At 37.5% G+C, this 11,421-nt stretch overlaps 1 long non-coding RNA gene across 1 annotated transcript; it reads left to right on the top strand.

Annotated features, from left to right (window-relative positions):
* Positions 1 to 464: 464 nt before the first annotated feature.
* On the top strand, positions 465 to 11,050 carry LOC138067206 (uncharacterized). The gene is made up of 3 exons (XR_011141046.1): positions 465 to 829; positions 1,212 to 1,299; positions 2,123 to 11,050. It is a non-coding gene; the product is annotated as an uncharacterized lncRNA (long non-coding RNA).
* The last annotated feature ends 371 nt before the right edge of the window (positions 11,051 to 11,421 follow it).

The following is an 11,421-nucleotide window of genomic DNA, read 5'->3' as shown; positions in this document are numbered from 1 at the left end:
AAAGTCAGTTTCTTTGAATTACGCCATTTGTAAAGAAAGAGAAGACCAGCCTGAAAAGGCATAATGGAAAAAGTGGGTGTTGTAATAAAGTTTATTCTTGTGGAAATGGCATTTCCTGTAGTTCAAAACCAGAGGTAATGACTCCTCTATTTAGATTTTCAAGGACAAAAATAAAAGGAATTCAGGCTTAGTCTTCTGAGAAATGAAACACTGTGCTGTGTTACACGAGGCAAATCTGGCTCAAAGGGGGCTTACTGCAAAAAAAAAAAAAAAAAAAAACAGAAAAAAATTACACTTTTAAAGAGTTAAGAAGTTACTTCGGCCGTACTACTGTGAACCTGCTATCAAATTGTTCCTGCCCGCTGATGTCCCTGTCCGCCCGGGGCTGGCGGCTGGGTCACCCTACTGGGGTTGCCTTACGGATATGCCGGCAGGCAGCTCCACTGCAGAGGGAGGTGGTGAAGCTGACACGGCGCAGGCTGGTAGTTTGAAGCCAGCTACCTTAGCAGAAACCACCAGTCAGCAGAGGGACTTGTTTCTGCCAAGAAGTTAAATGTGAAGCCTGGGGCTGTGCTGCGAGGCAGTGCAGCTGTGGCTGGCTGGCCTGGGAGTGGGGCAGCGCTGCCGGGCTGCAAGGCAGTTGCAGATCGGATCTTGTCCTTAGACCCACTGCAGCCTGGACGTGCTCTGGGAAAATAGAAATAGCAACGCCGCTAAGCTAGGGGAGCTTCCTCAGGAGTACCCATAGCTACCTCTAATGTCCTTGTGATTGTGCCAGAGAAGGATATTGTGTCTGCTGCTCCCATTCAGCGTTCCCGCTCTCCCAAGGGTGAGTATGACAAAAGCGCTTTGCAGCCACGCTCCTGTGCTCTACTCAACAGAGACTGCAGCTAGCTCTTAGGCTTTTGGGGAGAAGAGGGTAGGGCTTTTGCATATTTACTACCCTATTGTATTGCAGGTGAAGACTCTGACAATGTGGCCTACTGGATTTTTAACATGTATGAAAAAAAAGTCTTGTCATCTTAGACATGATAATAACTCCTGAATGTTACAGCAAAAGCACAGAATGGAAAGCACTTTTCTGTTTTAAACTTAATTTTCCTCCTCGGTTCCATATTTAAATACGGCATTTGGAAAATACACATGAAAAGCACACTGCTGATGTATCATTAAGTTGGAGACTCAAATTAACAAGTAACGCGCTGTTTCAGACCTGCGATGTGGCTGAAATAAATGCTGTGTCGTAGCCAGTTCCAGGAATGCCAGGAGAGCACAGCAGGGTCGCTGCACGGTGTTCGGGTGAGACTTTTCCTTTTGACTTGCTTCGTTGGTAACCGAGACTTTGTATGAAATTGTGCTCCTCATTTGAGAGGTTGTGTAGGTGGTCTGAGGCTTCTAGGCAAGGTTTTATCAAAACGCTGGCAAACCCTGAAATGTGTGCTCAGGGAGCCTGTTCCTTTTTTCATAATTAAGTTTACCCTTTCTGTCATTCATAAATCTTTTGCCAGACTAAATCTAGCTTACTTCCAGCCTGCATTTTTTCCATGTAATATGCAAAATATAGAGTAGATAAATATTTCATGTTGTTTTGAATGTTTTAATTTCCCCAATATTGTTCTTTAAGAGTTTACAAAGAAAACCTCAATAATAAGTAGTTATATGATCTAAGTCTATATGGAAAAAAATCCAGGTACCACTCACAAGATAAATATGAAACAAGCAAGGCTTTTAAGTCTGCATGCCTCCAAAGAAACTCACTGAAGTAAAATAAGCTTGCTTAACAAATCCTTTTTGATGTATGTGCAATCCAAGTAGACACCTCCTAATTCCAGACTTCCCTAAAACTGCAGTATCTCTGTCTTTCCCCATGGCATATATAGAAGCAAAGTCCTGGCAGTCCCTGATACAAAGTTCTTATGGTGAAACACCTGGTGTTAATGTGACCTCAGGTTTCTGCTGTTTCCTGTCCTTTCTTGTACTGTTGGATTCTGGAAAGAGAAAATGGAGCATGGAGGCAAAATACGAAGGAGATAATAGGACTGTTATTTTAATCACTCATCTATTTTAGATAATTATTTGATATTTTATGGGCTACATCCTTCTGTTTCCCTTATATCGACAGGTGTTGAGTTCCCCCCAAGGTTAAAGGGATTGCATTGAACTCCGTTTTAAGTGTGATATAAGCAGAAGAACTAGCCTGCTGTTTTCAAACTCCACCACAGACACTGCTTTACTTCTGGTGATGCTGTTGAAGAGATTATCCTGATTCACTCCTCCAGGGCATATGAGCTTTCAGAGTCTCCTGCAATGCCAGGGAATGGCAATCCTGATTTTCATCAACTGGGAGAAGGCACTTATGCAGATGTTTAGGGATTGCCTGTTCCAGGAGTCCTGTTTGCCTGTGGATATGCTCCACTAACTAACTTCAGATTTCTCTGGCAGCATGATCTGTAGCACGTTAACATTTGTATTCAGTATGTCACCTGCACACTATATTCAGTCTAATAGGGAGAAGATGGCTCTGTCCTAGTCATATTCTTAATGGAACTCTCTAGTTCTATAAAAGGTTTGGAGAAGTTAGAGCTCACCATAAAACTAAGATGCTCTGTTATTTTTGTCGTCTTCACTCATGTTTATCCTTCCTGTTACTCTGTAGCATGCCTCTATTTTTTACCATCTTGAATATAATTCTTTCCTATTAATCCTCTAACTTCTTTGCTATCTCTACCTCCTTTGTTTTCCATTTGCTATTTAAGCCTTTGTAAATGTGTAAAGAACATCCATCAGTTGAGATCCTAGGTATTTGTTGAGACTGCTTAGCTATTTCTTATGCTTCATCCACTTCTTATTGATCATACCAAGGATGACAGAAGTCTTCCCTTCAGTAGGAGAATTGAAAGCAGAAATGTTTCAAACCTAATAAAAATAAGACTAATAACTCCTTTGTCAGAAAACTCAACAACACTAATTTTAAATCTGTCAGATCTGAACTACTTAACTAGAAATTTCTCTGCCCCTTCAGCACATTATTCCCTTCCATTTTTTTCTTAATTTAGGTCATTCTGGGAATAAGCATATTATTTTAAAAAGAGAAGAGGAATATTTCCTTTTATAAAATGTTGAAACAAGAGTTGCATGCTTTCCCCAGTTGAAATGTTATGCTTAAAATAAATACTAAAGTATTCTGACCATGTAAGAATTTCTTTTACTGATGTGATTGAAACCCTGAACTTGTCTGCCACCTTTAACAGCTTTAGCATTCTTGTCCTAAAGATTATGAATTCAATACTTACAGTTGTTCAGAAATTAAGAAGGTTGTACTCACAATCAAAAAAAATTCATTTTATGTATTTGTAAGTTTTAACACAACTCTCATGACAACATTTTTGTTAACTCCAGCGTGGAAATCATAGTTCATACTGTTACACAAAAGAGAATGTGAGCACTGTATGAGAACAGAACTTATCTGGGTAGTCACCTAAATTGTGCAAGATACAAGTTTTAACCTTGCAGTAAAAGTTTCAGACAACAGGGCTTAATCGTGTGTTTTCTACATTCTCTGAGCTTGGGCTGAGCTCATGGTTCTTTTGTGGATAAGCCTTTCCTTACTGCAGAAAACTATGTGAGAAAATTTAAGAAAGAATGACAAGAAGCACTATGGGGTGGGAAAACCGTTTGCCATCAAGCCTAATCTCAGACTTCTTTGCTTACAAGATTTTTATCTGCAGAGTGTATTTTTTAAGTGTTTGTCAAAAGAAGTGGAGAAATGGTATGTTATTAACCTTTTTTTTAGAAACTTAAAAATTATAAATAAGAGAACCGAGTGCTGCAACTCTTATCCTTAGGAGACAATCCAAGATGACACTGGGAAAATACTTCTGGAAGAGAAATGAATGGGCTGTGTATTTTAGTGAGTTGATGGTCTTATGGAATAAAGAAGTAATAAAAAAATCATCGTTCCTTATGACAGAGTTGAAACATAAAAGACCACTGTTTTGGGGACATAGTGTTAAAGGCAGGTGATATGTGCAGCAAATGGAGGCTGGTATACTAGTCCTGAAGTCTGATGAGGAGGAGGTTGTTAGAAACTGGTGACAACAGTTTCAGGAGAGGTTGCAGGTTGAAAGCAACACTGAAGAGGTTTGAGAAGAAAGACCATACTTTCAGTCAACACAAAGATGCTTTCTAATTCCTGTTACACAAGTAGAGATTCTCTCTCTCTCTTTTTTTTTCCTCCTAACAGAAATAAGGCTATTTTGTAAATAGTAAGCTTCAAGTTAGTAAACTTGAATTTCTGAACGTTTTCTTTGTGAAACTTCTTAGATTTTGTTCCATTTCATATTTTTTCAGTTTCTGAATCTTGAAAAAAAGGGGAATATAATAATTGTACTTATATGGTCCCAAACAGTAGTGATTAAGATTTTAATTTTTAAGTCATATTTTTATGGGGCTGAATATTGCCGTCATATTATTCAATATCAGAAGGCATTTGGCAATGCAGTTTTTTATGCTCTGGATCCAGTGACAGAAAAGTTCTTCACAATCTTACCATATTTTATTGTGTCCTGATAATTTTTTTAATGTTAAAATGACAGTTAGAGTCAGATAAACTGCCAGAAAAATAATAAGATTTGGTACTGCAAATTAGGTGGAATTAATAGACATACAGCTATATGCCCATACACAGCAAGGTGGAATTTTGGCACAATTGATTTCCTCCGGGTATTTGTAGGATTTTCCCCCAAAGAAAAAACCACTGGGCATGGTGCTTTGTGAGCAGAGTTCAAGTTCTTCTGGTATTTATGAAGAATTCCAAAGCAGCCAGGGGGCCTTGGGATCCCCTTATTTGCGATACCTTATTCATGAAAATTAAAAATGGCTGTTTGGCCTCGGGCTTTTGAGAGCTTTTAAAAAAAGAAGAAAAAAGCATAAAAATTAAAAAGAAATTCCTTTCAAAGGAAGGCCTAATCATGTCTAATGCTAAACAGACACTCAGCATGCCAGTTTTAATGCAAACAAGAGGAAGAATGCCAAAATACAGGAACTGCACAGTATAAATGACTCTGCATAGAAAAAGGAAAAAGAGAGGGAGTTTAATAGAGGGTAAATGTTCTTTTTAGTCCTTGTGCAGTAGGGAGAGGAGGAGAGGTGGGCATCGGCAACACCGTTTTCATGTGTGGGTAAGCCCTGGACAAAGAGAAAAGTATCGCGCAGAAGTTATTCAGCTTTTTGCTCATCTCTGATTAGCACAGGGTAGATAAGGGCAATCGGTGTGTCGGGAGAGATGTGGACTTAAGTGTCATTCTGAACTGTCAGCGAGACGCTAAGCTCTGCTCTCTCATCTTTAGCCTTAACATCTGTCGCTAGATGGGAACGAGCTGACATTTATGTAGTGGTGCTTTCCCACTAATGCAGCAGAAAGCTTTTCTGTGCCCCCTCTGCAGCTCATCTTTTTTTATCTATCTCGTGCTTGCACAAACAACACTCAGCACCTCTGATGTGTAGGATTAAACCCTTAAAGCTGGCAGATGGTGTTTATAAAATATAACTTCCACAAAGCAGGATATTTGCTCTGTGGTGAGCTTATCCCACTCTCTTTGGTTAATTCATGTATATCTTCATATGAACTTTCAGATGAATATGTTCATGGGGTTATCTTCGGAGATAAGAGCAACTAGCGCAAACTAATATGCCCTGTGTCTCACAATAAAATACAGAAATATTCCATTACTAGTTATGCGTATCACTAGCAGTTAGAAATACACTATGTGCATGTTCTACAGTTCATGTGTAGCAGAAGAAGGCAAAAGTAGCAAATGATGCAGGAAAAACTCTTGGAATATTCTCTAAGCAGTAGTTTCAATGGTGGAACATCACTTTTGATCTCTCTGTTACTCTTTATGTTATTAATATTTAACAGTGACTGACATGCCTGAACCTTCTGAGCTTGAATTCTCTGGATACCTTTGTTACAATAATTTGTTCTTCAGGTTTTCTTTACAAAATTTAAGGTTTTTTTTTTTTTTGGTACTTCACCTCAGGTGTATCGTGTAGACTATGTTTTATTCATTGCTGGTCATTTCTAATTCATGCGTTAACTTGAGAAAAAAAGCAAATAAATAGAAAACAAAACAAAATCATTTTGTCCTGAATATTGTAAAACTTTTCTTACAATGTTAATACAGCCACTGCTGGGCTCCATCCAAACAGTGATGAAGTACTCCTGCGGACTCAAATCAGACCATACAGGATATTTATTATTCAGCATTTGTCTTTGAATTAGTTTGAGTTAGAGCAGTGATTTTTTTACAGAAAATTAGAAAGAGAAAGGTCCTGAGGAACTATGATCAAATTTTGCAAATTCTACTCCTGCCAAGGTCCCACTGTTCTGCATTCCTAAAGTTAAGTAGATTTTAAAGAGGCCGAGGTTCACACTCAAGTAGTGTGTTACTTGGTCAAACATCCGCCGGGAAGGAAAGGGTTACTACTGATAGGACAACCAGTGGCCACCACAGTAACTTTAAAACCAAAAATGTTCTTCAAATTAATTCACAAACAAATGAAGTTATCTGGGAGGGGGAGGAGAAAAAGATGATTAAATGCAAAGAATAGCGAATGCCTGCAAGGTAAATAGAATTTAATTTAGCTCCTTCTTTTGAATTTTTTTGAAAACTGATGGCACTATATCCCAGACAATACTCCTAAATGAAGGAGAAACAATAGAATTATGATTCTGTCTCCCAAACAGTGCAGTTTCGGTTCATATCTCAGAAAGAGTGGTTTCAGCACTCTAATGCATTTTTAGTTAGAGTTAGTATCCAAATAAAATCCTCCACACATGGACTAGCCAGTGTAGCTCCCAATAGACCTTGCATTGTTGGGTCACAGTCACCCAAGCTTTTTTTTTGTTGACTTCTTTTAAAAAAGTTGCCCGCTGGAGAACTACACTAGCAATGTAACTAAAAGACTAGCAGTAGATGCTACAGTAGCTGACTATAAACAGTTCAAAGAAAGAGCAAAACTGAAGTGCATGTACTGCTATATAATATTTGGTATAAAAATGCTTTTTCTTCCTTCAGGTAGCAGAAAAATGTCTGGTTTTTCTTTTTGTAGCTAAACCAACCGATAAAACTAATCAGACAGCAATTATTTTCCTAACTGTAGATTGTATTAAGTTTAAAATTGATAGCGGTAGCCTTTCATGAATAGGTATACATTTAGCACGGCATATAATTATGCTAGTAAATGTTACTACAATAACAGCGCTTGCCTCACCACAGGGTGTGCATGCAGCAAGAGGACATTAGCCTAAAAAAGTCACCATGTTATAATATTAACAATCACAGATATTTGAAAACCCTCTGATGAAATAATCTGTACTTCTACAAATTTAGTCTGTACCTCTACATAATTTGAACTACAGAAACTCTGCTAAGGCCTATGGATAGACTTGTTGAATGTAAACTGTATCAGGAAAAAAAGAAAAAAAATACTATGAAAAGCTACCATTATAATATCGAAATTATCCGTACTTCTTAAAGGGGAAAGTATTCCTATGTATATATATTATGAATACCTCTTCTTTAACCTCCACCTTAAGTGTTAAAAGTGCCTAGAAAGACTATTTTAAGATGAATAAAGTTCCATGTGCATAGTAGGGCTAATTACTTGCTGATTTATATTTGACATGCTTCCTGAAGCTAATACTCAGCAGGTGTCTTGTTTGCATTTGAGAAAATGACATAGTGTAAGGACATGTGTAAATCCTGTGTCAACGGCAATTATTCATAACTAGGCCAAGCTATTAAAAATGTCTAAGGAGACTTTCATGTAGCTTTTAATTTTAAACTAAATTATCTGAAAAAAATCCTAATTGTCCTATTCATAGGCATACATATTTCACAAAACTGCTAATTTATGAAAACATCTAATTTCCCTGTTTAAAACCTTGACATTTAGGCCTATGTAATTAAAATCTTCTGGAATGGCTACTCTGATTAATTCATTAACATACGCGTTAGAAGAGAGTTGCAAATACTTCTAATTCGTTTGCATACCAAGTACAGTAGCAAACACTGTAAATGCTGCAGCATGTCTACTTTGTTATGAATGGACAGTCATTAAGTTTACTCCTCTTTTTAAAATAAATTTTCTTCTTATCCCTTCCTTGGCTAGACAGAGGTACAGGAGGTGGTTGAGAGTTATTTTACAGATGATACTCAGGACAAATTTGACTGAAGTCACTAGTGCTATTGTGAGCTGCACTAGACTTAGATAAGTATATAGTACTAGCTTTTCTCCTTCTTATTATATCATTACAGACATTGGTTTTGTTTGGTTATCATGAATGTGAGTTTTCTCGTTGTGGAAATATGCTAGCCATCATTTTTGCATCCCTTAAGCTGTTATCACTGCAGTTCTCTCTGCAGAGATAACCCAGAATTTTAATAACGCACAAACTCCCCTCCATAGCACCATACATTTACTTAAGACTGTTCAGTATTTGTGCATGCAAGAGGCTTCTCATTAGCAATTAGTTGCGACTTCAGGACTGTGATCTACATAAAAAGTAATTAAAACCGTATACGCTTAGTTTTGATTCAAGAGTGTCCTGGAACTTACTGGCTCTTGTTTAGCATCTTTCCCCTCTGTGCATTTCTTCCATCCTGCCCTTTCACTGTCCGGGCTGCAGATCTGAGCTCTCCTGAGTCTTGCCCCTCCCAACTCTCTTCAGCTTAGAAGTGGCCTCTCATCTACATTTCCACTCTCTTTAGACCACTCTCTTTTCAGCTCTCAGAGACATTTCTGCTTGTGAAGCCTTTTCTTTGGACCCTCTGTCTCTATGTTACTTACTGTCTTTGCAAATTATCTGTGGTCCTGTGTGTCACTGTAAGAACTTAATATACTGCTGTGCAAGTGGTTATGCTGTATTCATAAATATGTTGTCAAGAATGTTTTCCAGTGTCATTTCCTATTTTTTATAAATTGTTGGTAGTGCTTATGGTTTTTGTTACCTAACTTAGTTACACTTTCACTTCTTTCTGCACGTATACTTGGAAGACAAAAGGCACACTAAAAAAGATATATATTATGAAGAAAAGAAGAAAAGAAGGAGCAGAAATAAAACTTGGAATCTTTTTAGCATTTAAACTCTGTTAAGTTACACGAAAGTATCACCAAGAGATGAATTTTAAAATTATATGCTCCTTGCATTATTTCAGCTAGAAGAGCCTGAAAAAAGTGTCTATAAAAAAAAACAGAGTGATCAAGGAGACTCATTGAACATTATGTCACATTCATAGCTGAGTTACTTAATTCTAGAAATGGAAGGACACAGATGTCTCAGTCAGGTACGTTGGTATGTATTTAAATCAAATGGCTAAACTGCAGGTGGGTGATACTCAATGTTTTTGAAATACAGTGAGCAAGAAGTAACGCGTTGAAAGTGTTTTTGTCTTATTCTGGCAGCTGCAGTGTGATTTAAAGTCTGATCCTCATTATGACCTCAAGCAAAACTCTATGGATGTCAATGGGAGTCTTATTTCTCTAAGAACTGCAATATCTGACCCTTAGCTATATGGTGAAATTATATGGTATTCTGTGCCTGTCAACATCAATACCTAAGCTTTGTACTTTTCAGAGCAGCCCTGTATCTGTATGTGCTAGAATAGGCTTTTCAAGAAATAAGTCTTCTTGCTCTTGCTCTTTTAAGAAAAAAATAGATTTTGTACTCTTCAGCTATACAAATTCTAGAATGGGAAATTGAAGGGGAGAAGGCATGAATAAATAAAAGCAACACTCCTCTTCATTGCACAACTCTTGAGGGCTTTCCACCTCCACCTCTGTGGTCTGTGTCATAGCAATTTCAGATGAAAATGGGGCACGTCTGCACTGACGTTCTTTATCTTTCTGTATGTTTCTTGCCGTCTGCTACTCATTTCAGCTCTGCTGAACAAATTTTCACAGTCTTGCTTTCCACCCTTATCTCACCCATGGCCTATCTGTGAAACTTATACTAATATTTGTGATGGTTCATATTTATGTTGGGATCTCTCCAGGCACAGGATTAAGGCTATAAAGGGTTCACTTTGGGAAAACTCTCACTAGGAAAACAAAGAAAATTAGAAAAAAAGGAAAGGACAAATCTCCACCTGGTTCTGCTTAAGCTGAATATTTTGCTTTATGTGAATTTGCTTTGTTTACTTTACAGTATATAAAATAGTTTTGTATAATCTCAGTCCACAATTGTTCCAGAGCTCCAGGAAAAAAATACACCCTTCCCTTTTATCTATATGTATCTCTCTCACTCTCTGCATGGGTATGTAAGTGATTGGAGGATGTCTGGGATCTACAGTGATCACCTCATGAATGAACTTAGATCCTATTTCAAAGAACATTGAAGTCAGTGAGATTCTATTCTTTGGGTCGGGACACTAGTGATAATCATTTTTCCTCCTAATTTCCTTAGTGCAATCCACTGACTTTGGGTTTGTTTGTGTTCCTTACACTGGCGATTTATTATGTATGATTGAATACTAGTCTGGACATTATTAAGTTTTTTCCAACTCATTCCAAAAAGCAGTCAGCAAATGGTGAATTTTAGTAAGAATTCCTTGGTGGACCGGGTCCTCAGCTGGCAGTCCGGACAAAGAGAGGCTGTTTCAGGAACATGGAATTTTAAAACTGTAAACTTATTCTTACATGAATAAGGGTGTTCATTCATTGACTGTACTGATTCTCTTACTGTGTGTTAGGCCTGCACAGATAAAAGCACCAAACCAGACTACAGTTAAATTCTACTGTAATTATGGCATGATTCATCAACAGTGATTTGAAATGAAAGTATATGCAAAGATTTTTGTCCTATTAAATCAGAAAACTCATTTTGTAGGGCTATTGAATGCTGCACTCATGATTACTGTTCAGTATATCTTGCCAATAAAAGATGCAAAGCGAAGGATGCTTGAAAGTGTGTATTTTCAGTTCTTTATCCCTACTAGCAATGGACTCAGTCACACACACGTGCATGCACATGCAGAAGTCAACTTATTTTTTGCTCCTATATTGAAGACTTAAAATAGATTAAAAATCTAGTAGCTAAGGCTCCTGTCCATCTGCTTTAGAACAGCCAGAGGGCCTGCCAGCGCATGGTTTTGACATGGATATTAATTTACCTTCCAGCCTTTTTCCTGTAAAGAGATTTACTGTGGTTTGCAAATAACAATGTTTCTGTCTCTGGTGTTTGGGGACTGATATAGTGTATGTATGTATCTGTGATTAAAACTGTATTCTGTTTTAGTTCTCATATTTTTCGATTTTTTCAAAACCACAATTTAAAGTATTTTATTTAAGGAAAGTTTTGCAAGAGTAATGCAGCTGTTTTCATCCATTTTTGCACTTATCTGAGAATATTTCTTTAGA

Source organism: Struthio camelus, chromosome 4, assembly GCF_040807025.1.
Source record: "Struthio camelus isolate bStrCam1 chromosome 4, bStrCam1.hap1, whole genome shotgun sequence".
NCBI classification, from domain to species: Eukaryota; Metazoa; Chordata; class Aves; order Struthioniformes; family Struthionidae; genus Struthio; species Struthio camelus.
The sequence above is the reverse complement of the archived record's forward strand: the minus strand, read 5'-3'. Positions and strand labels throughout refer to the sequence as shown.